We start from the raw sequence: 25,621 nt of genomic DNA on the forward strand, positions 1-25,621 counted from the left end.
AGCATCTCCAAGTCTGTCCACAAGTTAGCTCCAGGGCTTGGGAGAAAACAAAGTGCTCTCCCTCAGCCTGGGCTGCTCAGATCCTCAGTGGAAAGGTGAGTCACAGAGGGAGGCTCTCTGCCTTCCTTGCATACTGGAGCTTCACTCTTATCAGCTAGTTGCCATCACAGGGGCTATTTGCCGTTGTTCTCTGCTGCAGGATCTAAGGTGTCCTTCATGATTGTGGTAGATTCCCATTTTCCTTTTTAAATTAAAGCTCATAGATTTGATTTTTATGCACTATTTTGCTATTTCCAAGTGGTAGAGGCATGCTAAAAATGTCTAATCCACTATGTTGGAAAGAAGGACCAATTTTCCTTCCTTATTCTTATCATGCAATTCTCTCTCTGAATAATGTGTCTCCAGCAAATTGCCTGGTCTGATAGTAAATTGAAATCAAATTTCTGGGAATTTGAGAGTCTTCCATCTGCCCTCTAACTCTCACTCTCTCAAATATACCTCTTGACTATCTCTTGAATTAATCCTTTCTGGTCACTGTCATTGATCTGACTCAGGCTTCATTAACTTCTCCCAAATTCATATATTAGCTTCCTGACAAACCTTTCTGACTCCAATGCATAATCTGCTCCTAAAACACATACCTTATTATGTTGATCTCTTGCTCAAAATATTCAGCAGATTAAAGTTTAAATTTATTTATATGCATTCACATTTTCAAGCTTTTACTCTTACAGTGTGCACAGCCTCCTGTTCAGCATCTTTTTATAAACTTCCAACTTCTATTTTGTGTGCTCCCACAGCTCTGAATTATCTGGAGTATGAAAAGCAAGGTGTGTCTGTTTGTCAAATTAAAGAGCTTTTATGTGAGTCCTAAACTGTTCTCTGCTGTAGTGTCAGTCCCCCCACCCAGCTTATTCTGGATATGTTTGGAATAATGGATTAATTCCATTATCGATTCTATATTTCAGAGATGAATTAGACATAAGTAAAAATGTGGAGCTCTTGAAACCTGAGGTTGATGGTGTTGGCTTCTATATTTCTACATTTGATAGCTGGGTGCTGTTTCATTAAGGCCAGGGTAAAAGATAAAATTCCAATAAATTCATGGAAGCTTTGTGGTTGGTACCTAGAGAAGTACTGTGTGTAAGTCCTCCAGATTCTGCAGTGAATAGCAACAAACACTTAAGAAGTGGGTGGATCAGTCCTTCAAATGAAGGACTTTGCTTTAATATGCTTATATCACTTACCTCCCATTATCACCCAGAATCCTAATGTCAGATTTTTATTTTTGTATAAGTGAAGCACAAAAGAACTTTTTGAAAAAAATACATTTACAAAAGACCAAGGAAACAGCATTCCCACTATGTAAAGAAGAGTGAGTTTTTCATATTCCGTGAGCTCACACTTTGAGCATTCCATACTAAAACACACACACACACACACACACATATCATGAAATCTAAGGAGGTTTGGAACAATGTTAAAAATCAAGGGTATGAGGTAACGCAGAGTGAAGGGAAGAATGTCAACCTACTTCTTAACAGACAGTGTTATCTTTCTGTGTAATAGTTGCATACCCTAGTAACTAAAGGATCTGATATAATGAGATTCAGCTGAGCTTTGGGAAATTTTATCAACCATTTGATTTCAAGCGATTTCATTCTATCCTTAACTTGCAGCACTGGGGTTTGATATTGAAATAGGAAGAGAACATTGAATCAGATCTTTTCCCTTGTACTTGCCATTTCAAATAACTTTACAATTATTATTGCCTTCCCAAGAAGTAGGTAGGATTAAAGTGCTTTGTTTTTTTTATTGTTAGAGTGTGAGAAATCCTAACATGATAAATGACTTGGAGGTTAGAATAGAGCAAATCAGGACCAGAACAATGTTTAAAATTTATCGATTTCAAGGATTATAGTTGCTCAACTGATCTATTTTCAGTTTAGAAAATAGTGGGATGTTACACTTTGTAATACTGAGCACTGTGTGGTTGAAGTTAAAGCCCAGTAAGGCTATTTTACCAGGAGTTGGGAATTTTGAGTCCTAATCCTTGCTACAACTCTTAATTTTAGTTAACACTAATATTTCTGGAATTCAGTTGTATTATCTGTAAAATAAAACAATTAAGATGAATTTGACTAGAGTGAGGAGACTGCTTCACATGACTTCCTAACTTTAGGGTTTTTCAGTCAATGTTTCTTATTGAGGTTTAAAAGACCATGTTCCAGAGATGGCACCTCACAGAGACATGAAATTTTAATATTCATATTCTTCTCAATGAAACTTTTATTTAAATAGGCAAAATAGACAATCTCTTTTACAAAGGGGACACTGGGGCACTCAGTGGAGTGCCTTTTTTCAGTACCACAGCGACTCACCTCCATTCATAATGCCTTCTTTTATGAACCTGCTGGGGAATTGTGTTTTAGTTTATTAATATTATTAAATAACCACTGTCTTTAAAGTCATAATTTCTCAAACATATTGCTTTGTTTCCATGCAAAATTAAGTATCAAATTTTAGGACAGAATTATAAATTCCAAATGCAAATATTTCTACAAAGTTAACAACAAAACTCTGATTATTGATATTAGCTGATTCATCAAACATTTACTATTCTAGGTTGAATTTATATATATGTGTGTATGTATATGTGTGTGTGTATATATGTGTATGTATATATATAAATTCATTTAATTCTCATAACAGTTCTTTGAGGTAGGTTCCATTCATCTCATCTCCACTGCTGAAGAAACAAATGCATTCTGAGTTTAGTAATCTGTCTGTGAGCGATCAGCTAGTTATGGCCAGAGCCAGGATTTGGAAAGCTGGTTTCAAAATCCAAATTCTTGACTAGTTTACTAAATTGTTGGACCGTACATTCCAAATACAACTGGCATTCTAAGCCATGTTAATATGGGCATATAACTTATAGAAAGGAACAGAAATATAGAATATACACATGTGCTTTAGAAGCTTATTATATGAATGTGCAGAGGAAGATTATATTTAGGGCAAATGCATAAGAAGGGTGGGACTCTCAATGGTTTGTGATTCACAGCAAGAATTGAGTTTTATATCTATCTTTGTTTGCCTAAAGCAAACTGAAACTCCATTTTGCTTTTATTTTCTTTAAGAGCCAACTACTTTATACATATAAAATTCCAACTGAATAGCAAAGCAGCATCTAGATTTGATAGCTGTCTTCCTCTGTAAAAAGAAAAGAATGAGAATCAATCTAGCTATTGCGTCGTAGGAATTACTTCCATGAAGAAGCCTTCCATGATTCTCCTAGTCTGAGCCATATAGCCCTCTGTGCCTCCATGGCAACTCACACTTTCTTCTGCCTTGACCCTACACAGGGTCCTGTAATCACCTGTGAGCTTGTCTGTCTGCTTCACTGGCCTGACACACCTTTCAAGATCAAGGATTTTCTTCTCCATCTTTGCAGCTTTCTGCCCAGCAGATGCTTTGTACTTAATAGACATTCAGTAGGCATTTGCTGAAGTAAAATAAAGGTGTCTTCAAACTAGCTTGGGAAATAATTCTGGAGAGAGAATGCTTCATTTTTTTTATTCTACCCACGTCTGACTTTTAGTTCTTCTATGGAGTACCTATTTTATGCAAGCAAATACTTGTTCTCTATCTACCTATTATGTTTACATATTGTAGCTATTTAACATGTATTGTTGATTGAATTACATTGGAATAGGTCCTTTAGATGTATTAGAGAATTGGAAGTAGTTTAGTCTGTTTAGGCTAGGCTGTGTTTGGTAACAAACCAACCTCTAAATTTCAGTGTCTTAACACATAACGGTTATTTCTCAGTCATGTAGAATGGTCCAGTGGTGACTCTCCAGATCCAGTGGTGACTCTCAACAGCAGCTCTTTCTAAATGGCAGCTGCAAGTTTCAGGCCTCTGGCAGCTTGTAGCTCTGCCATGGAAAACAGGAGGCTTCCAGGTCACCATGGCAGGAAAAGAGAGAGCTGGGCACTGGCTCCCAAATGCTTTGGTCTGAAAATGACACACTTTGCTTCTGCTCACAGCCCTTTGGCAAGAACTAGTCACCTGGTGTTGTCTACTGCAGGGGGGCAGGGGAGTGTGGGAGAGAACAGTAAATAGCCTGCCTGGAGGTAGAGAGAGTGAAGTAGGGTCTAACCATCAATACTGACATTTAGTTTTAGATCTGATGCATTCATTTTTAAAAATAGAAGTTAATTTTTAAAAATATTTAATATATTATTTCATACAAAATTCATATAAAGATCAGAATACTGCCCCACCCCCTTTATTGACAGGACCCAAATTAATAAGTGGTTTTAAAAATAGTTAGCAAATAAGAGAAACATCAATAATTTTTTCAGCCCAAGACCTTTTCTTTAAAGATAATTTTAATAAATCAATTGATAATAACCTTATTAATAGCCCCCAGTGAAGTTTCCGTCCAAGCAGAGATTCCTGACCTCTCTGATTTTCAGTCCTGAGAGAGTTAGGGAAAAAGAGGCATATCCATGGGTAAGTGCTTTCAAAATAACTTGGTCACTGCTTCTCCCTTGAGGTGACCTGCCTTCCTGTTTTGTACGTGAGAAAATTGCCAGTAAAAACGACTGATTGAAGCTTTAACTTTCTCATTTGGAGTGCTGAGAGGTGAGGTTCCTTAACTCTTGAATACAAATATTAAAGCAGAAAGCCCACAAAAAGTTCTTCTGACACAGTGTAAGATATCAAGATGAAAGAATTGCTAAGCTCTAATTCTTTTTATTTGTTGTATCTTCTATCAATTATGTAGTGGGTCTGGAATGGCCTAAGCCTTGCAATGTCAAGCTTTTCTAGAGAGAGATTCTAATCTGCATGCTTATGGTTAAAGGAATCATTGTAATATGGCAAATGACCACGAAAGCACCCTCAGCCTGTTTCTTCAGGAGTGTCAGAGTTCTCAGGACATCATGGAGAAGCGCAGGTGTGGGTTCATCAAGTCATTTAACTTCCTAGAGCACATGGATGAATTATATTTCCAAGATCTCAGTGGGATTATGTCTCTGAATTGTGAGCAGCGATGGCAATTAGGAGAGGATGTGTTTAAGAATTCCCTTTTCTCCATAGCCTTATCAGCATCTGTTGTTTTTTGACTTTTTATTAACAGCCATTCTGACTGTGTGAGATAGTATTGCAGGAACAGAAAATCAAACACTGGACGTTCTCACTTATAAGTGGGAGCTAATCACTGAGCACACATGGACATAAATGTGGGAACAATTGACACTGTGGACTACTAAAGGTTGCAGTGGGGGAATGGGTCAAAAAACTACATATCAGGTACTATGCTTACTGCTTGAGTGATGGGATTCATACTCCAAACCTCAGCATTATGCAATATTCCCATCTAACAAATCTGTACATGTACCCTCTGTATCTAAAATAAAAGTTCGAATAAATTGTAAACAATAAAAACAAAGAGAAGATGTGCATTTTCCATCTCTCTTTCTCCGACTGGTACTGCAGTAAATAAAGATGTTGGCGAACGGAAGCTATCTGGATCCTTGAGTCACCTTGTGGAGGAGTCACAGGCAGCAGAACCTCCTGGCCGCCCTCAGACGCTGATGTCAATGAGAAATAGCCTCTGTTATATTAAGGCACTGGAATTTCAGGATTGATCCCAATATAGTATAGCCTAGCCCGCCTACTACAGGCACAACACATGCATACAGACCATGCAAGTGCCAAAAATTCGAAGGGTGCAAGAGACCTCACAATCCCCTCTGCCAGAGGCAAACACTATTATTAATTTCTTATGTAACTTTTAGAGATGTATTATGTATTAACATCAAAATGTTAATAATTGTGATAATGGCAGCAACCGCTTAAGCACTTACCCTACCCTATTATTTAAGGTAACACTAACTGCTCTAACAACTGACCCTAAAAGGTGGTATTATTCAAACTCAGAAGAAGGTGATCTAAATCAGCAATATGTGTGTGTGGTGAGGGGGTGCTCTGGCCCCCCAGTGAGTCATTTGAGTGCACTGACTGATGGGGGCCTTGCCATCCTCGGGATGTGGCTTCCAAGACCACGCTGGGCATCAGTATCTAGCTGGAAAAAGAAATAGCATAGAAGATGGCAACTGAGAGGCTTTTATGGGCCTGGCTTGCCAGTTATCGGCTAGAACTCATTCACACGCCATATCTTCCCATAAGGAAGGCTGGCAAATGTGGTCAAGGGTGTGCCAGGAAGAAGACAACTAGCAGGCTTGTTTAATTTTTACAGCAGCTCTATGACCAGAGACTGCTATGATACTCACTTTACAGGTGAGTAAACTGAGTAGCCAAAAAAATGTATTTGCTAAAGATCTACTTGAAAGTGGCAGAGTCTGGAAGTGAACCCGAATAGTCTTGCCAGAGCTGGGCTTAATCACACTCCGCAACATCCTTTCTTTACACAATGCAGTATATGACATGCACTGTGCTCCACTTTCTTTTCGCCTTAAGAATATTTAGTGGAGATGTTCAATTCTAGTACAATTGACCTTCCATATCCAATAGGGATAAGTTCCAAGACTCCCAGTGGAAGCCTGAAACCGTGGATAGTACAGAATACTGTATGTGTTATGCACAAATTTCTTTTTCTTTCTTCACAATGTCGTAGATTTGTTCTTACCATGTATCTTAGCAACTGCAGCATGTGATTTTTTTTCTTATTAAGTTGAGGGCTTTCCCCTTTTTACTGAAAGGAAGCACTTTATGACTTCTTTTCGGCACATCCAGTTAGCCAGTATTCCTGCTCTTGGACTTTGGTGCCATTATTACGTAAAATAAGGTTTACTTGAACACAAGCACTGCGATATCAAGACAGTTGATCTGATAGCCCAGAGGGTTTCTAACTGCCTAGTGGGCAGGGAGCACTAACAGTGTGGATACTCTGGACAAAGGGATGATTCAGGTCCCGGGCGGAAGAGGGACTGTGCAAGGTTTCACAATGCTTCTCAGAATGCTTTGTGATTTAAGAATTAGGAATTGTTTATTTCTGCAACTTTCTATGTAATGTTTTCAGATCATGGTTGGCTATGGGTAGCTGAATCTGCAGAAAGCAAAACTGTGGACAAGTGGGAAGTGTTGTACACATAAGGCTGTTTCTTGATAACTATTTATTACTCAATTATATAAATAAATCATAATTAACTACTCTTCATGACTATTATATTGTTTCTATTATAAACTGTAATACAGAGAATATCCCCCAAAATTTGCATTTTCACATATGTGAGTACATGAAGACAAATAATTTTCACATATGTGAAATTACATGAAGACAAATTTTTAGAAGTAAAATTGCTTGGATAAATGGTATATGTGTAATTACTTTTGATAGACATTTTTAAATTTCCTTAACATGAGATCATTTTTTACAACAAAAAGTACCATTTATACACCTATGAACAAAGTATATAAATATTTTTCCCTACACTCACACCACACACAGGTTTTCAGCTTTTTTGATTTTTGCTAAATTGTAAGTAAAAATGGAATTTGATAGTCTTATTTTGTATTCTCTTAATACAACAGAAGTTTGAGGAGTCCAGCTCCTGCTTAAAAACCTTTGTATGATTTTTCAGACCTGACCATAGGCAATTGAAAAGGGTTTGCCTGGCAGGCCTCCTGGAGGAAGCTACCCTCCCCACACAGACTTGGTGCACAGCCCCTGCACTGCAGCCTCTGTGAGGACTTGCAGTTAAGGACCCAGGAACCCTCGGCCTGCCATGCCCTTAAGCATAGCTGCCTTTCCAGCTCAGCCTGTTTCATTCAGAAGCCTCTTTATCTAGGGCCTTTCGCTGAGACGTTCCTCAGGTGTCTCTGTTGATATCTCCTTTTGGGCAAGCAGGGTATTGGGAGATTTGAAGACACTTTTCTCCACTCTGACGCAGTACTACAGTACCCAGTACTTTTCCATACTTCATCAGTGCGCTCCTTTAGCTCTGGGTCTGTAAAGTTGCAGGAGCCTTTTGCTTGGGGCTTCCTCTGTGCTGATCCACTTTTCTCTGACACTGTTCCGTGGAAGGAAATGAGCAGGAGGAGACAGTGTTTTCTCTGGCTTAGTCTCTTTGCAGGAAGTAATTGAAAGCTCCGCCGTAACTTTCATTTTGGCTTGTTTTTTTCATTGGCTACCCTGACATCTGGCAGCTGAGCTGAGCTCCTGACAATGTTAAAATGTCTACATATATGTAAATTTATTGCAGCTTTTATGTCTTTTTAGTGATAGTTCATATCTTTTGCTTACTGTTCTTTTGGGATATTATTCAATATTTTCTTTTTGATTTAAAAATATTAAGAAAATTAATAATATACCTATATGTTATATTTTTGTTTTGGCCAATTTTTCATTTGTCTTTTCATTTTAGTTATAGTGTATTTTTTTTCTATGAATTCAACCACGATTTTTAAGAATTTTTAAGAATGCCTGTTTTTCTTTTCTGGGTCAGGTTAAGAAGTTTTTTTTTCACTGAGATGTATTTTCTTTGTGCAATTAAACCTTTGTGTTATTTGCAATTTTGTTGTAAAAAGGGTAAGATAATTCAATTGCAGTTTTCTTTATGGCTATTCAGATATCCTAACATCATTTAGTGAGTAATTTGTTTTCCTCCATTCTTATAAAACATCACCTTTTTGATATAAAGAATTCCTATATGTACTTGAGTTTATTTCTAGTTAGTCTATAGATCTGTATATATACATTTTATTACTGCAGATTTAAGTTTACTATGGATTTAAACATGTTTTGCTCTCATTGTAGAAATTTATTTAAAAATATCTTGGCTGATTTATTTTTATACAGGTGTTTTAAAAATCGACTTGAAGTTAAGAAATCCTATTTTTCTAGAGATTACATTAATATGTTTCATATTCATATATGTATACACATACGTATATACACACGTATGCATGTATACACAATGCACATATGTATGCATGTATAAACATAAGCACATACACATGCATGTATGTATATATATGTGAATAAATATACATATGCATGGATGTATATATACATGCATGTGTGTTTATACATACGTATACATATGTATAAACATACATGCATGTACATGCATACATTATGTGTATACATGTATAAACATAAACATAGGGAGAATTGTTTCTTTTTACCAAAGAGCAAGTTATACTTTTATTTGGGTCTTCCTTTTAGTTTCTTCAGGTGCATTTAGAAGTATTCATCTAAATTTCTTTTTAAGCTTATAGGACATTTGATTATTTTTATTTTTTACTGTTTTCTTTTTCTTTTATAGTTTGTTCTATAGCTTCTAATTGCTTGTTTTATATATATATACACACATATATATGTTACTCATTTTATATATCAGTTTTATTCCCAGTCACATTAAAATGATTATTAAGAGGCTGTGAGTTTGGTGGGAAAGATCTCACAGGCCAGCACTAGACCACCTGGTTTTGAATTCCAGCCTTGACACATTCTGGTTGTTATTGTGAGGATTAAAGGGAATTCATGAAACATGCTTAAAATAGTGCTTAATCAATTTAATCATTATCTCACATAGCAGTATAAAAGTTTTCCTTGCTTCAGAAAAAGAATTTTGATGCTTTCCTGTTTCTACACTTGGAAAAAGTTTAAATAGATGCTTCTCTTTTTGTTAATATAAAGATAAATAAGACACATTTCCTCCCCTTCAGGGAAACTGTGGTGTTCTTCACCACCTCATTTGAATCTCTAAATCTTTTTTGATAAAAGAATAATTAGAGTAAATTCATAAATGAATCTACTACTCAGTCTAAAAAAGCATCTAAGCCAACATTTAAATCCAATTCCTCCTACTCTACAGACAACAATCAAGATTTAAACATTTAAACATGTTAGCACAGTAAAAGAAAAGCTTCAGGGACTTCTTTATTTGAAAATACATGCTCTTTTAACAAAAAAAAATTACTCTTCCACATTTATTGATTAATGGAATGTTTTCCTGTAATACACTTCAGTATAAAATGTATACAGTATACTTTACACTTAAGTCCAATTTATGGAATGTTCCAAAGAAAGCAAAAGAAGAACAAAAATAGTACTATTGATTTTCACCCTTTGCTTTTGTGTCTTCCTTTGTATCTTTTCTCCGTCATGCTTTTTCATAGTTCTGACCTTTAGAATATCTGGCCTGGGTTACAACCAACCTTGTAAAATGGTTTCTTGGACTCTAGTTTTGTTCCTTCTCCACACAACCACTAGAGCAATATATTGCAAATTTGATCATGTTTCCCCTTCTACAAAAGTTAGAGCTCATAAGGGTGGCCTCGCAGCTCTCCTTCATTAAACTTCTTTCCAGTCTGAAATCTTGCTGGAATGCTCTATCAATACCAAATGCTCAAGGTTGTCTTGAGCATACAAAGTACCTTTTCATCTTGAGTTTGGCCTCTTCACTGCCATACCCCATTTGCCTTCCTCTCACTTTTTTTTTTTTTTTTTAAACCTGGCTCACAATTTATTTTCTCCAGCAAGCTTTCTTTTTACTTCTGAGCCCCTAAGCATTTGGGTGCTCCTCTACAATGCTCCCATCATAACTTCTCCATGTCTTCCTCTCTCAGAGCACTTACAAATGTTCATCCTCATGTGCCTGCAATGTCTTAGGTTTGCTGGTATCTTGGACTTGTGACCATATCTTTATCTTAATATCGCCAGTACCTTGCATTTGCTTCATACACAGGAGGTTCTCCAAAGATACTGGTTCAGTGAAAGAATAAACAAATGCTACCCATTCCCCCTGGCCATCTTTTTAAAAAGTCTGTTAGGAAAGTATTTTTTATTGGGAAAATTTTGAGAAGATTAAGCCAAACACCTAAATCCAGGAGTCCTGACTATTAATTCCAGTTCTGTCTTTAACTCACTCTGGAGCCCTGGCCTATCTCTGCAGGTCTGTGGATGCATAAGTCTCCAGGTACATTCGGGGTCTATATTAGCACAGTATTGAGGTAAAATTAAGCTTCTTAAATCTCAGATTTTGGAAACTCAACCCTGCCTTACCTCACAGCTGACCCATCCTTACCCTCTATAATCCCTCCTTTAACATTGTTTTCCTGGACATTTCCATTACAATTTTTGAGCAACTGACTTAACATAGAAGATGTGGTAGGCTTATATCTGGAAGTGTGTAGATAAGTTCGAAACTGGTATTAAGTCACATACACACTGATTCCCCTTGCATTAGCTCTGTGGCTAGCCTGCCTCCTTTCCCAGATGTTAAGGATAAAGCACTGGTTGGTAATTAGTGAAGGAAAGGAAAAGTTGCCCCTTTAGCAAAATAATATTGAGGAGGTATGCCAGCAGGGGGGTTATCTTTCCCACCACAGGGTTGTTTGGTTGTTTTTTGGGTATTTGGTGGTCTTCAAGGCCAGGCCACCATGGAAAATCCAGAGCACCCCTTCTGCCTAAGCAGTTAGAGACCCGGAGGGAGAAAGGACTGATTGAGCATCCTTTCTGAAGACCATCTGAAAGAGAACAAGGGGCATAGGACTGGAGCAAATGACTCGGGGCGGGGGGCAGGGAAAGGTCTGGAGGAGGGAGTCTCTTCATCAAGGGTGAGCTTGCAGGCCCCATGTCATAAATAGGATTGTGACTTCTTTGCAGGGAGTCCCTAGATCTCCGTTCCCCTTGTAGGCTCTGTATTGCTTAACTTGCAGTAAATAACCACCTGAACATTTTAAAAGATTCTATATGTATTCTTCATGACTTAAAGAGGAGGTAGATGCCCTTTTCTTTCCCTTCTCCAGCGGATGTCTAGATTACTTCAGAATGGAAGGCAGGATGGTGAAACATCCTGCATGGGACCCCATCACACCATAGTAGAGAGACTGTTCTTGTTGCTGTCATGCCATTGCTCTCTTCTCTCTCCTACGATAAGAGGTTTCATGCCTGGGTAACACAATGGGCACCGGCAGAAGATTAGCAACCACGGCATGATTTTTTTTTTTGAGACACTGTCTTGCTCTGTCACCCAGACTGGAGTGCAGTGGTGTGATCTCAGCTCACTGCAACCTCTACCTCCTGGATTCAAGTGATTCTCCAGGTTTAGCCTCCTGAGTAGATGGGATTACAGGAACGCACTACCACCCCAGCTAATTTTTTGTATTTTTAGTAGAGACGGTGTTTCACCATGTTGACCAGGCTGGTCTCAAACTCCTGGCGTCAAGTGATCCACCCACCTCGGCTTCCCAAAGTGCTGGGATTACAAGTGTGAGCCGCAGCACCCAGCCCATAGCATGGTTTTGATTCAACTTAAGAAATTAGCTACCTCTTCTCCCATCTTCTTCCTATGTTAAGCATTTGCAGTTGCTTCAGGCTTTAAAATTGTTATTTCATTAAATTATACTTTCATGTATTGTTATAGGATGTATAACAATATATTGCCATGCCAAAGCTATTTTATTGTTATATAAGTTAGGAATATATAAAGAAAAAAAAAGATAAAATCCTCTGGAACACTCAATTCCAGCTTCTTGCTTTTTACATGAGATGAGGGAACATTGAGGCTAATTTTTTTCTTTGTCAATTTAAAGTATAATTTTCCTAGGACAGTTTTTCTATTTCTTGATCATAGGATCTACAGTGGCTACAATAACCAAGTGCTACAAAAATGCTGTGAGAAGGAATCCGAACAACAGAGATTTGAGGGAATCAAAGCACTTTCGACGAAGGTCCTGCTGCTTGTCTTCAGTTCGGTACCAATTAGAGCTTCACTGGACGTGAAAAGTGAGTGTCTGAGAATCTTAATTCAGCCTTTTTTGATGTTTAAACAGAATCTACACACAGCTGCTACCATCTTCCAACTGCCATGAATCTGTTGTTACTTTCTATTTTCCCTTTTTTTGATGTTGCTTTTAGCTAATGAATATCTTAAAGCAAACACCTTTGTAGCTACCACCCAGGCCAAGAGATAGAACTTTGCCAGCCACCCCAAAAGCACCTTGGTGAGGCTTGTTTCCGTTATAATCACTCCTATCAGAGTAAACACCATCCTGGCTTCTACAGTAATGGCTTCCTTGCATTTTATTTTTTCAGTTTTGTCACTCATGAGTGTATACTTGCACATTATATTTTAGTTTTTTCCATTTTAAAAATTGATGTTTTTAGATTCTCTTTTAATCTACTCATCCCCTCCCTCCGCCCATCATCTTATCCCTTTTTTTCCCTTACCATTTACTCATTTAAAGACCCAGACAGTCCTAACTGTCAGATTCCTATTGTTTGAATTTTGTTAATTGTGTATTCTTGGCTAAGTTATCCTGTTCTTTTCTCCTATTTCCTGAAAAATGGTAGCGCCATTCAGAGGGTTAATCAGACTCATTTTGACATTTTGGCAAGACTATAGGAGACATGTAGTATCTTATTGTCTCTGTTTTTGTTGGCAAACATTAATATCTAATATATTGATCCATCAACTCATTGAACAGAGGGCAGTACCAAATAACAATAATCTATTATTTAAAAAATTATTAGCTGGAGTTTAAAAATAGATACTTTCCTTCACCTATTATTTGGTTACCCAGTGATATAGCCATGTAGGAACGGCAGAATAAATGCTTGATTCTTTCTCTTTATTTACCATCCTCTGAAGGTGATCAATTATTTTTTGATAAATATTAATGAATAGATTTATTCACATTTGTTGATTTCAATCCATTGGCAATTATCGCCCTTATAGATGCTAAATTTTTCCATCTTTGGCCATTGGAAATCTCATAAAGTTGGCTTGCCCTATTGACATGTTTCCAGTAGTCATGACTTACTTTTTGACAAGGTATTTCAGGCTCACCTTGTACATATTCTGCCCCAGACATGGAAGCAGACATTTCTCCAGGGAGCCCTTGGTTCTTTTAACAGAAAGAGGCAATTCAAAACCACAGTCTTGTTGCTAATAATGCTATTCGAATCTGAGTATTCCTCCTTTTGTTGTTTCTGAATGGTTATAGACAGCGTTTTTGGTTATAGACAACATTTGTGTCTCCTTAGAATGATATGTTGAAATCCTATCCCTGAAGGTGATAGTATTAGGAGGTGATGCCTTTGGGAGGTGATTAGGTCACCCTAATCGTTTAGGAGGGGAAGCCCTCATAAACAGGATTGGTGGCCTTAGAAAAGAGGCCCCAAGGGTACCCTAACCCCTTTCACCATGTGAAGACTTAGTGAGAGGATGGTTTTCTATGAACCAGGAAGCAGACCCACATGAGACACTGAATCTGCCTTGATTTTGGACTTTTCAGCCTCCAGAATTGTGTGAAACAAATTTCTTTGTTCACAAGCCATCTAGTTAACAGTGTTTTGTTACAGCAGCCCAAACAGCCTAAGACAAGTAGTGTTCAAAAGCTGGTGGCTTGCTTTCTGAGACTTCTTTCTTCTATGTCCTTCCTTTACTTTTCATGTGGACATTGACTTTCCATCATCTCTTTTCTTTGTCCCATTCACTTTTTATTTTATTTTTTTAAAAATGGACACTGTATTAGTCTATTCTCACACTGCTAATAAAGATACAACCGAGACTGGGTAATTATAAAGGAAGGAGGTTTAATTGACTCACCGTTCCACATGGCTGGGGAGGCCTCACAATCATGGTGGAAGGAAAGGAGGAGCAAAGGCATGTCTTACATGGCAGCAGGCAAGAGGGTATGTGCAGGGGAACTCCTGTTTATAAAACCATCAGATTTCATCAGTCTTATTCAGTGCCATGGGAGCAGTATGGGGGAAACCACCCCCATGATTCAACTTTCTCCACCTGGCCCCACCATTGACACATGGGGATTATTACAATTCAAGGTGAGATTTGGGTGGGGACACAGCTAAACCATATCAGACACATAATAATTGTACATATTTTTTGGATAGTGATATTTCCATACATATAATGTATAGTGATCAGATCAGAGTAATTAGCACATCCTTCATCTGCAACATTTAATGTATAACATTGTTGGATGATTCTAGTTAAAAATAACATATAGTTTCAAATAGTTAGGAGGGTAATACTAGAGTCATCCAATGGTGTTATAGGACATTAGAGATTATTCCTCCTACCTAACTGTAATTTTGTATACTTTAACACATATATGCCTCTCTCCCCCTTCCCCTTCCCCTTCTCAGCCTCTAGGATCCTCTGTTCTACTTTATACTTCTATTAGAGCACCCCTTTTTTTTTTCTTTCTTTTTTTAATTTTTTTAACTTCAACATATGAGTAAGAACATGCAGTATTTAACTTTCTGTTCCTGGTTTATTTCACTTAACATAATGTCCTCCAGTTCCATCCATTTTGCAACCAATGACAGAATTTCATTCTTTTTTATGGCTAAATAATATTCCATTGTGTATATACCACATTTTCCTTATCCATTCATCTGTTGTTGGACACCTAGGTTGATTCTATATCTTGGCTATTATGAATAATGCGCCAATAAAAACGGGGATGCAGATGTCTTTTTGATATTCTGATTTCTTTTCTTTGGATGAATGCCCAGTAACGGTATTGCTGGATCATGTGGTAGTACTATTTTTTTTTCTTTTTTTTGAGATGGAGTCTTGCTCTGTTGCCCAGGCTAGAGTGCAGTGGTGCAATCTTGGCTCACTGCAACCTCCGCCTCCTGGGTTCAAGCAATTATCCTGCCTCAGACTCCTGAGTAGGTGGGATTACAGGTGTGCACCACCACACCAGGCTAATTTTTGTATTTTTAGCAGAGATGGTCATGTTGGTCAGGATAGTCTTGGACTCCTGACCTTGTGATCCACCCGCCTCGGCCTCCCAAAGTGCTGGGATTACAGACATTAAGCCGCTGCACCCAGCCTTATTTGAAGTTTTTTGAAGAACTTCCCTACTGTTCTCTATGGTGCCTATACTTGTTCACATTCCCAACAACAGTGTATGAGTTCCCTTTTCTCGACATTCTTACCAAAATTTATTATTATTTGTAAATAACAGCCATACTAACTGGGATGAGATGATATCTACTTGGGTTTTTGGTTTGCATTGCCCTGATGATTAGTTATGCTGAGTATTTTTTTTTTTTGTCATTTGTCTTTTGAGAAATGTCTATTCAGATTGCTTCCTAATTTTTAAATTGAATTTTCTTTTCTTGCTTGACTTGCTTGCTTGCTTGCTTCCTTGCTTGCTTTTTTGTTTTTAAGATGTTTGGGTTTCTTATATATTCTGGATATTGATCCTCTGTCAAATGAATGATTTACAAATACTTTCTCCCATTCTGTTGGTTGTTTCTTCACCCTGTTGACTGTTTCCTTTGCTATGCAGAAGTTTTTAGTTTGATATAATCTCATTTGTTTATTTTTGCTTTTGTTGCCTGTGCTTCTTTGGTCTTGAATTCATAGAATCTTTTCCCAGAGCAATGTGCTAAGTATTTTCCTTTTTTTTTTTTTCCTAGTAGTTTTAACATTTCGGTTTCTTACATTTAGGTCTTTGCTCTCTTTTGAGTTGATTTTTGTAAAGCGTGAGAGGTTGGGATCTAGTTTCATTTTTCAGTTTCTTAAAGTTTAGATTGCTCTGCAGTCTAGATTTCCAGTTCCTTCAGTTCCTAATGCAGTTTTCTTATATACTCCTGTTATTAGTTTGGGCAAAATCCCTCCTAGTTTCAGATACTGTTTTCTAATGTACTTGTCATGATATCCAGTGAACATCTGTTGGCTATTACTGGTGTCTTTTTTGCTTGGGACCCCCAGACATCCTGTTTCCCTTTACTTTCTTCTGCACATACACTGATACCATGTAGATCTTACAGTTATTGGTGAACTGTCTCCAGTTGTTTCATTATTTGGGGTTTGTATGGATGCCCTTGTCACTTAGCTTGTTATAAATACTATCCATTTTTTTCTATACTGTCTAGCTACCTTATAAAAATATTTAAAGACATCCAAAAACTATGTGGTCATTATTTTTCCAGAATTTTTAATTTTTTCTTATAGACCGACACTAGAGAAATAGCTTTACTATATTTTCTTCTTCACCACTAGGCATTTTAGATTTTCTTGTGTGAGTTCACTAGTTAGTTTTATGACTAATATAACTCATGTTCAGTTGATGTGTAATCATAGCATAAGTGATCATACTGTCACTTGAAAATAAAATTTGAAAATAGTCACAGGGTCATCATCAGCCACACTACTATTACATGTCATCCTTTATTTTCTTTCATTTTCCTTTTCTATATTCTCTCTTTCTGTAGATAGTATCCTTTCAGGGTTATATGCATCTTTCAATATTTTGTAGCTTTCTTGGAGCCAGCTTATAAAGAACTACTGATGTCCTTCTTGTACTCCTCCCTAACTCGGCCCAAGTCAGTCTTAATATAGAAGGGTAAGATACCTCATGATATAAAATAGTGACCTTATTTAATTAGTCTTGTCAAAGGTAAATAAACAAAATTAGTTTGGCCCATGAACATAAACATCCATTTGTTCTGCTTTAACCTCCACTTTAAATTTTAACTTTAGTCATTAAATGTTTGGGGCTAGGTAGGAGAATTATGGCCAAAGGAACTATAGAAGGAAGGTTGTTTCTCTTAGTTTCTGTAAATAACCTGACAAGGAGACTTGTTGCTTAATCAGCACCTAATATGTTCATTTGGAATGCTCCAATGCTCAATTTTATTAGACATCTACAAAACAAAGCTTGTTTCCCCCCTGCATTGCAATTAGTGTAATTAGAGTTTATGTGTGAAGTATCATATATCTATTGTGTGGTGGTTTTTTAGAGTAACAAGGATACTGAATTACCTTGCTAAGATTGCTAGTTTCAATAATTAGTTTATGGAGAATATTTAATAATACTTCACACTAGGAAATTAAAGTTCCAATCATAATAGCATTCAGTTATCCAGAGCAAGAATATGTTCTTGCTTATATTCTGCCCTCTCCTCAGAGCTGACTACACATGATGTTTATACCTAAAATGAAAAACAGAGCATAACAAGATTATAAGATGAGTTTTTTTTTTTCCTGAGAGACTAACAAGAGTAAGTGTCATGCCATGCTAGCCCAGGGAACAAAATTGTAAATATAGGGAGGAGAAACAGGTTTTCAAGTTTATATTGCTGCTATCTTATGGGGATCAGCTTCTGTTGTTACTATAATGTGTTATGTTGAAAGGGGCAGGCAGGGTTGCTGAGTGGCTGGTTGGAGAGTCCCTGAGAGATTACCCAAGAAACTCAGTTGCAACACATGGTGGAGCAGCCTCTCAGGTGAAAATAAATTCACAGCACGTGGTTATCTGCCTGGGAGTACTTGTCATTCACTGCATAGTTCATCTCTATGGAGAACCTGAGTATTTCTTTGTCAAATAAGAAACTGCAAAATGGCAAGTGTTGTATTTCGTACAGACCAGCCCTGAGTTTTCTCCAGTTTTCTAAACCTGATGTAAATGGCGGAGTCTGTAGATGGTGGCGAGAAACTGTTTTGGCCTTTTAGGACATCACATTTTTCAGCTATAGTTAAAGTTCATCTGAAGTGGCTCCTGTTATTCCAGACCAACTGTTAATTGATATGCTCAGTCCATTTTCTCTTTACCCCCAAGCACCACTATTGATCACAAGCTAAATTGGATCAAGTTGCTATGTGTAATACATTGCCAGCTCTGTGAGCAGACTTTTTTTCCAATCTTGGTGCCCTTAATTATACTCAACCAAATTACAGTTTAAGGAAATTCACATAAAGTTCGAGTTTATATGTAGATTTCTTGCCGTTGTGAATTTCAGAGAGACAAGTGCTTTGTAAAGATATGCATGTAATACAGGTGAGTGGGTAGTAGAAGATACTATAGAGGCAGTTAGTGGTATGTGTTGTATAGAGAAGTGAGAAGTTTCCTGTATTTTTTCATTCTGTCTAATATGAGAGATGTAGTATAAGAAGTTTCAATGACAACTTTCAGTCTGTTCCTAGAAAAGGTTAAATCTTAGTTATTAATACTTTTACCACTTACCATGAGAAATATTTTAGCCCAGGCTGCTTCTCTGACAACTTACATTGTTTTTCTGCTTTGTCCCATAGTAGAGGCAGCTGTGTAATTTTGGTAGCTTTTTCCGTGAGAAATGATTTTCATTAAACATAGACAGAATTAGTTACAACTTCCACTTGGAAGGTTAAGATCTAGTGCTCTATTTAGTCTTTCTGAAAGAGCTTAGGCACTAGTTTATTTCTAACTGGTGCGTTTCCTCTGGATTACTGACCGCTTTGAAAGAGTTCAAGTTGTTTCATTAAGTCCGTTCAGTCCTCTTGAAACTGCCAGTAAAAAGACTAGGACGCAGAGGATGTTGTCATTAACACCTTTAAAAAATGTCTTTGTAAAACTTTTAAATTTGACTTCCAGAACTATGAGTTTCTACTGTGACTATAGATCAGATTCCTTTTTTTTTTTTGAAGAAAATGAATAAGATCATGTTTATGATGCACATCTTCTAAGAAGGAGATTGATGGCTATATTAAACACAGTTCTGGACCTATTTTTTTCATGGATTTAAAGTACAAATCCTCTCAAAATTATATTCCACTCCAGGAAATCAATGATTTCTAACATCAGTTTCTGGTTTCCTAGGCATTTGAACTAGTAGTCACACAGAATGGGCAACTTGTATTGTTAATTGAATTGTAACACTTGGATGGCTCCCAGGCGATGTCACAAATAACATTTATTTTCAAAATTACTTAGCAAAAAGCAAAAGCACACAAAACATATTCTTCAGTGATCTTTGCATCCCTTTCAATATGTGTCTCAAAGGTAACTTTTAGGTAGCTTGAGATTGGCAGCATGGGGCAGCAGCCAGACCTGGTCCCAAGCTTCCTTAGAATGCATATCTCTGATGAGAAAATGTGTGGTGAAGACATTGAGCTGTTAAACAAAATATTTCTGCCTCCCTGTACCCCTCACCTTACATGTTGTAGAGCTGTTGGTGGTAAGTGGTTGTTCAGTTAGGGACCACATTTTCCAGGACCCCCTTGCAATTAGATGCAGCCATAGATTGGATTTTAGCAAATGGAATGTGATTTGAAGCGCTGCGCATCACTTTCAAGTCTGGCTTATAAAAGCCTGCTCTTCCCCAGGCTCTATTTCCTACCAGTTGGTTGGTATGAGGATAACAATGGGATGAACTAGCCGGCTTTGTGGTGAATATGGCAGAATTCATGTAATCCTGGGTTTCTGTGGCTTCGTGGAAGGGCTACCTCTCCTGTTCTCCTGCTCAGTATTATTTGATAAACAAGAAACAAATTTTAATTATGTTGGGTCTTGGAAATGTTTGGTTTTATTAGTCATTGCAGCTAGGGCTTCTCTAATAAAGCATCTAGATTCACCCAAGCGTTATACATATGCCAAACCTAATAACTGAATTAAAGGCAGGGACAAGGCTGGCAAAGGAGGATAAAGAGGTTGTTTTGGGTCCTAAATTGCTGAAGGTATCCCATGGAAGGCAGATACATTTAATTCATTTTATTTTCAAGATCAGAAAAGCTATCACAAACTATATTGTAGAGTTGGAACCAGTGTAAGATTCAAACACATTCACTCTCCCTTTCACTCATCAAGTGCCCCCTATGTGTAAACGCTGTCCTACACATTAGGGTTAACTCAGTAAAAAAGAGGGACCAAAAAATTTCAGGCTATCTCTTATCATTCCTGCTTCTATTCATCTTTAGTTGCAGTTGTCATAAATCAGTAAAATCCCACTGTTATTTACTCTTATAATTTTAGTTCTTTATGAATGTTAAGTTGGCTTAGTTAGGGACCTTTCTGGAGGTGAAGGGAATAGTCTACCTGGATTTCTTTAGTCTTGTCTACTAATTCTAGCTTGGTTCTGACAGCAGAACAAATGGGAATATGTATGAGGCTATAAAATAACTGATGTTAGAATGGGCAGAATTCAACGTTTAAAAGGAATTGCATTTCAATACAAGATAAAATTTCCAGATTACCTTGAGAATTGGGGCCATTACTGTCTGTTATATTGAAAGAATTCCAAAATGCTAAATTGCCTGGCAAGTTGTGGTGTTTTATGTGCTGTATTGATATTAGAGTGTTTGTTTTGCTTCAATGGGTACTTAATTATTTGTTTCTTCTTGACAGTGTGCTAGAATTAATTCATAGCATTTTGAAGCTGCTTTAAACATCCTCTTGAGGGCAAGAGTTGCCTCGGGTAAACCTAGTGCCTCATATGAATGTTTTGCCCTCGGTTTAAATATATTAAATTAGACTCATGAATTACTTTTAAAAAGAGATGAATTATAGCTTTTTTATCCTAAAGGAGATTTTTAGGAATGAAAGATGAAAAGAGCTAAATAAAACTATAGGAAATGGAAACTGTTATCAGCGTCTAGCTTAGGATGGAGAGCCAAGCATGGCTCTCAGGTGCAACTCACATGGAGATGTGGCTCTCAGGTACAAGGTACCACTCAGGTACACTTCTGTATCCACTAGCAATTAACAATTATTTCCTACACAGAACAAAAGTTGTAGCCAAAGGTCCTTTCCTTCAAAAATACAGAAGGCACAGAATGAGTTTACCTAAAGGTTTTATAAATCCTTAGTTTGTAAAAATTCTCTATTAGTAGTAGCCTATAGATAGGTGCGAGTTAATATAACATTTACATATTAATTAACATAACAATGATAAGCTCTTTAGTAAGTACGATAACTCAGAAAATTAACCATTAATGTTCTTTATTTGGTACTGAAAGTCCAAAATTTTGTTTTCCTTTTACCTGGAAGGTAACTGAGAATATCAGACAAAATAATTTTGAAAAAATATTCATGAGAGTGTTTTTTTTCCATGTAGAAAATGGAGTTCTAAGTATAGTAACAATTTAGTTACATAGTTACTTCCACTTCCAGAGATGTGATCCCTTACTATGTAAATTATGTTTTCTAACAAAAATTGACACAGATGGGTCAGATTTCATGGTTAGAAATTAGAAAGCTTAAATGAAATACCATTCTTTCATGGAATTATGTTAGCAATTTTGGAAGGGAATAGTGGTCTTACTAATTCATTTTTTGATGAACTCTTAAGATGCATTTAAATGTGATTCTCATATTGATACTTGCCTTTTTACTAGGGGTTTCAGTAGAGGATAGTTTTGTGGAAAAATATCTGTCTGAATAAGCCAGGCTGTGATTTTTCTAAAGTGGATAATCAGGAGACACTTGGAAAGGAAAGAAAAGGAAAGAATAGGTACTCCTACATTCATATGGGGCATGAGTGTTTTCTTTTCCCGTTATAATAGCAGCAGAAACAAGCTGCTTATAGGTCAAAGAGAATAACAGAAAAATGTTACAAAATTGAAGCAAAAATTTAGCCTTTTCTTCACGTTCCTTAGTAATGCCAGCATTCTATATATTTTACCGTGATAACAATGGCGGTGCCAATGATTATCCATGGAACTGGACCAATGATTCCCCCTGTGTGCTCCATTTTCCTACCTTATTCATCTGTGAGAGGTGGATTTGGACAACATATTGAGAGTATCCAAACGTAGCCCTTTCTGTGTTTGGAGGAAGTAATTTTGTATTAGTTCTGTAGTTTTATATGTCGTTGAAAAGAATGTCTTTTGAAAACAGAGAGTCCATTCAGCAATCTAGCATCTGTGTTTGGCTGCCATGAAGGCCTAACCATTGCCATTTCAGGGGGAAAGTGCAGGGCACAGGGGGATGGGGAAAGAAAAGAAAAAGCAAGCACATACACTGCATATTCGAATCGGTACCTCAAATTCATGTTGCTAACTTACACAATATTTTTCTGGTTTGAAAGTTCTTATTGTAAGGAAATAAACACAAAACTTGTCAAATAAGATAGTATTAAAATACTAAAAATTAGTATTAAACTGAAACGAATAATTTTAGACTAAAACACTATTTTAGTGAGACTAGTCATGTTTTGCTTAGAGTGAATGTAATGTCTTAACTGTTCATACGAAAGCTAGTGACTTTTTATATATTTCTCAATCGTAAATTTGAGAAGAAAATCAGTTTTATCTTCTAGTGTTATGTAGAAATTAGGCAACAGGATTTTGATAAATGGGATAAGTAGTTTTTTAATAATAAATTTTGACAAGTTTTCAAATGTTCTTTCAGTTTCAGATGTTGCAAGAAAAGCAGAAAAAACAAAAAACAAAAAACAAAACAAAAACACATTGTGAAAAGTAGTGATGTGAATCTGAAAATTGCTATAGGAGTATTCTCAAAAAAAGTTAATGTAATTGAATTCATTCTGACATGCCACATTTATATATACTGAGGCATTTTGTTTTTAAAAGAAAATAAGAATGTGATATTCTTAACATAATAAATTCCATAATGCTTTATCTTAATAAGCAATTATCTATAATAAACAATCTTCCACTATCATGGGCATTGGACTATGAACATTTATTTTGGTTACAGATCTCTGTAAAGAAAGTTATTAAGTCATAATGCATCAAAGGAGCTTGATTCGTTTGCAAGGTACGATTGGGGTAGGTATATGAGTATATTACTTTTATTGCATTCACATTTCTCAAGCGCTGATTTGATGCATTTTTCCTATGGGTTATTCTCTTAGGAGCTATACAGACATCTGGACTGTGAAAAATGTCTAAGTAACAACAAGGCAAACATTTTTACTTACATAATTCTTATATCAAACATGCCCGTTGACAGAAAGGAAGAAGCTTTACCATAAAGGGAAAGTTTTGTTAAAGTAAAAAATTGCAGCAGTATCTTAGAGTCCCACAGCAGCTCCTCTTCTTCATATTCACCAGCGAATTTCTCCAGTGATATGATCTGTGTCAGACGAAGTTTTCATATGGAAAACATCTCAGAATTTACCTTCTTCTAGTGTGGTCCGTCCACCTCTCATTTTCTGCTGGTCATTTGTCCCTTTGCCCTTTCCCTGACCTGTTATCGAGGATCACTTCTGTTTGGCAGCAAATACACAAAAACAGAATGCCCATTTCCTGCCCGAGTGATCTTTCTAAATGCATATTGGGCCATGTCACTCTTCAGTTTAAAATCATTCAGAAGTCTCTTTGTTGTCCTAAGTTTGAACTCCCAAAGCTCTGCTCTGAGTTTGCTGTTCTCCTGCTTTATCAGTCTTCGAGTGATCCTCATTGCCTATGAAACAGCATTTGAGTAGGAAATACAGCCTGCAGCCAGGTTAAAGAGCACCTTGTGCCAAACCACAGATTTCATTTCATCTGATGCATCTTCACATGATCACTAGCCAAAATGAATTCATTGTTTTCCCCGAATTTCAGACATTTTCTGCTTCATGATTTTGTTTCTTAGGTGAAAAGGATCTGTGCATATCCTGAATCATTAGGTATTGTGAAATTGCTCTGTGGCATGAGAGTACTGATTTTACTTCTAAAAATAGTGTATGAGTTCCTATTATGCCATAGATATTGGATGGGTCTGAAATGGCAACTTGTTTTAGTTTTTTATACACTTCCCTGATTCCTAGTAAGGTTGAACTTTTTTTCATATATTATTTGAGCTTTCCCTTTTATGAATTACCTTTTAATATCATGCCCATATTTCTTTCTTTCTTCCTTCCTTCCCTTCCCCCTTTCCTCCTTTCCTTTCCTCTCTCTCTCTCTCTCACTCACTCACTCACTCTCACTCTGAAACAGGGTCTCACTCTGTCAACCAGGCTGGAGTGTAGTGGCACAATCATAGCTCACTGCAGCCTTGAACTCCTGGGCTCTAATGATCTTCCCATTTTAGCTTCCCAAAGTGCTGGGATTACAGGCATAAGTGACCACACCTGGCAATGCCCATGTTTTTCTATTGACTTGCTCATTGTAGATATTGATGTCTTCTAGGCTGAGTTGGTTACAATCTTTTTTCAGCCAGATATTTACGTTTTGACTTTTTTTCTTTTAATATTGCCATTTGATATGCAGAAATTCCTAATTTCAGTGTAGCCTAACTTACTGATCTTTTTCTTTATGATTCAGTTTTTGGTGTTTTGAAAAGCAATATTCTATTTTTCTCATCTAAATGTTCTAAAGTTTAATGCTAATTTTTAGGTCCTTAAAGCACCTGAAATTTATTTTCATTCATGATGTGAGAAAGGAATCCAATTTTTTTTTCTGTATTCTAACCAATTGTCTGAGCACCATTTATTGAATTGTCCATGTTTTCTTGGCTGATCTTCAATAATATATCTTTCATATATCAAGGTACTGAATATGGAAACATCTGTTTCTGGGCTTTCTATTCTCTGTTTCAGTATCTTGCTGTCTTCAAATAGTTTTATTTATAATAACACCTGCTATATGATAGAGTGACTCCTCTTTTCAAAATTGTTTCTTTGTATTTTAACACATTTTAGAATCAGCTAGCCAAGATTTAAAACTAGACAAACTCATCCAGATTGTATTTAAAATTGTATTTAATTTATAGATTTCTCTTTTCAAAGTTCAGGAAAAATGGATCTGACTGTCATTTGTTTTCTATCCACCCTCCTAGGAACAACTGTATCTTGCATCTAAAGAGCCCTATATGCACCCTCCAGAGGCAAGCTCTCCTTAGTGCATCGGAGGAGATCTGCTCTGTAACAGTAATCACTGGGGACTTTCTAGTACC

The 25,621-nt window shown here is 36.8% G+C and overlaps 1 long non-coding RNA gene across 1 annotated transcript; it reads left to right on the top strand.

The window, feature by feature from the left end:
* The first annotated feature begins 4 nt into the window (after positions 1-4).
* LOC119620111 (uncharacterized) lies at positions 5-23,161 on the top strand. Its single transcript, XR_005236579.2, has 5 exons — positions 5-95; positions 12,616-12,767; positions 18,160-18,251; positions 21,303-21,454; positions 23,129-23,161. It is a non-coding gene; the product is annotated as an uncharacterized lncRNA (long non-coding RNA).
* The last annotated feature ends 2,460 nt before the right edge of the window (positions 23,162-25,621 follow it).

The sequence above is a fragment of the Chlorocebus sabaeus genome, chromosome 3 (genome assembly GCF_047675955.1).
Source record: "Chlorocebus sabaeus isolate Y175 chromosome 3, mChlSab1.0.hap1, whole genome shotgun sequence".
Classification (NCBI taxonomy): Eukaryota; Metazoa; Chordata; class Mammalia; order Primates; family Cercopithecidae; genus Chlorocebus; species Chlorocebus sabaeus.